The sequence below is a fragment of the Galeopterus variegatus genome, unplaced genomic scaffold, assembly GCF_000696425.1.
Source record: "Galeopterus variegatus unplaced genomic scaffold, G_variegatus-3.0.2 Scaffold5000, whole genome shotgun sequence".
NCBI lineage: Eukaryota > Metazoa > Chordata > Mammalia > Dermoptera > Cynocephalidae > Galeopterus > Galeopterus variegatus.
Genome location: NW_007731111.1, coordinates 53409 through 56032, shown reverse-complemented (window position 1 = coordinate 56032; position 2624 = coordinate 53409). Strand labels below are relative to the sequence as shown.

General features: G+C 49.4%; 1 pseudogene; it reads left to right on the top strand.

Moving 5' to 3' along the window:
- The window catches only part of LOC103604149, a 7780-nt pseudogene extending 5361 nt beyond the window's left edge, over positions 1–2419 (top strand).
- The last annotated feature ends 205 nt before the right edge of the window (positions 2420–2624 follow it).

Genomic DNA, 2624 nt, shown 5'->3' with positions numbered 1-2624 from the left:
CACGGAAAAATACAAAAAAAAAAAGAAAAAAAGAAGAAGAGAGGTGGCAAAAGTTTGAATGGTTCAAAACATGTGGAATATATTTCTAGAATCCTTGTCCACTTTGGGGATAGGGCTTGGGTTAGTTGCAGGAAGTGACCTGGATTTGGGAGGAATTAATAAATCAGTCCCTTGGTTAGCAAATATTTACTGAGCAAGGGTTTTCCAAGACAGTATAAAGCAAACAGAACAACAACAACAAAAAAAACCCCTCAGAATGTGTGTTGATTGATTATAACCACCAGCCATGACAGATCAGCTGTAGCTACAGTACTCACCTGTGGCCAATACAAGCAGCACCACATAGAAGGTTCTTAATAATGTATATTGGTTGAATGAATACATGAGTAAGCTAACAAATAATACATCCGAGGGCCAATCCTGAATTTCTACCTGATTTCTAGATATCTCTGCCACCCAGGCTCACCCTAACCCCATCTTTTCCTCACACAACTCCACTGGTACCCCACTCATCCTGAAACCTGGCCTCCTGCTTCCCCCACATCCAGTCGGTCATGCCAGACCACCAATTCTTTCTGTCCAATGTCTTCTTGAGGGCCAACTTTCATGTACAACTCTATGGGCGAGACATTGTTACCCCTATTTTATAGAAAAAAGAATTTTCTCAAAGTCACGAAGCTGGGAAGTGCCAGACTCAGGGTCTAAACTCCAGTGTCTGTGTCACCAGATGTTCACTCTCCCATGTGCGGTGCTCAGTCAGAGCCAGGCCCTTTGCCACTTGTCTCCTCCTAGCTACCTTGTCTCTCACTCTACATCTTTGAGAATGCTCTGTCTCTAGATTAAAGGGTCAGGTCACTGTTCTCTAAACATCCAGAAGGGGATAAAGTTCATTCAGGGCACCACATGCAGGGAGCACTGATGTGAGCCAAGTCATGGAAGAGGGAACATTGCAAAGTATATTGGGGGCCAACTCACCTGACAGTGAGGGTCCTGAGCACTTAAGTAGAAAGTAATATAAAAGAATCTGAAATAGTATGTCTTATGTGTTCCTTCAGGGCCAGTTCGAACAATGTCCTGAGGGCAATAGGGAGACTGGAAAGTTTTTGAGCACGGAAGTTTCTGAGCAGAGCATTGTCTTAATGAGATTAATTTGGCCATAACCCCTAATCTCCTCCCCGCAACCTCACTCAGTCAGAACCCAGGTGATTGCGGGATGGTTGAGATTTAGGATCAAACCTGTAGCATTAAGGGGGTCGGGACCCTAAAAGATCTCTTCCCTCTTAATTTTTTCAGTGACTCCCAAATCCTTTGGGTTACCGGGCTTTCTGGGGAAGCTGCTTTGTGAGGTAACTCCAGCATCTGGACAAGAGCGCTTTGTGGTGGAGTGTCCTGGACAACCGGCCCTGGAGAAGTTCCCCAGGACCCTGGCTGGAGATGCAAGAGGACAGGCTCCTTTCCCAACCCTAGCAATGCCAGCTGTACCAGGGAGAGAGGTTTCTTGGAGCAGCGGTGTACTCTACAGAGCTGTCTAGCCAAGGTCTGAGACCCCAAAATGCCATGGCCCCAACTCCAGAGTGATCATCTTGATCCCCCTTTCAGACCATCTCTTGCTGCCCCCAATCCTGGCTCTTTTCTTTCCAGGCAGGGGCCTGACCCTAAACTCTTGTCTAGGCCTGACCCACTTCTGCCACTAATTAGCTGAATAACCCTGGACAAGTACCTTACACTCTCTGAACCTCACTGCATCTGTCAAGTATGAAGGAATGGCAAGATGTCCTTTTCAGCCCTGACCCTATGCCTGATCCTGTACATTCTCCACAGGTGCCCAGTGCTCTAGGAGAGCCCCAGGTACCTGCAAAGCAGGCCATCTCCCTGTCTTTCTCATCCTTGCTATTGTCTCAGGGCTCCTTTTGGTGACTGGAGCCTTTGGCTTTCACCTTTGGAGAAGACGGGTGAGCTTGGGATGCGACCCCACCCCACTGGCTTCCCTCTCCTCTACCCTCAGAGTGCTGGTTCCCTTTCCTCAGGGAGGATGACCAAAGTAGACCGTGAACTTGCCTTCAGAGCCCACCTTTTCATAATCCTCTGCACTTTAGGGGCCCCCCATGCCTGGGGAGGCTGGAAAGGGCTAAGAGAAGGCCTGGAACTAGATGGAGAGGGCTGAGGGGGGGCTGGGAAAAAATAGGACTCGGATTCCTTCCTATTCTTTTTCTTTTCATCCTTCCCCTCCCACCCTCCATCTCTCTCTCTCCGTCTCTTTTTACAGTGGTGACCAGTTAGATTTTCTACCTTAGAGCATAGGGTTCACCCTCCTCAGGCTCAGAGCAAGCTAGAGGAGCTGGAGCAAGAATCAGAGCTGGACTCAGAGCTGGACCCGGAGCTGGAGGAGCCGGAGCTGGAGGAGCCTGAGCCAGAGTAGGAGCTGGAGCTGGGGCTGGAGGAGCAGGAGCCAGAAAAGCTCTGAGCCAGAGCTGAGGTGACCACAGATCTCAGCAGCTCAGTCCAAATAAACTCCCTGTCAGCAGCAAGCCCAAGTCTGGCTCTTTTTTACCCAGTGAAGGCTCCTGTCTCTTCCCAGCCTCTGGGGGCTCCCTTCTCCCACCCTAACCTCATAACCTACTTTC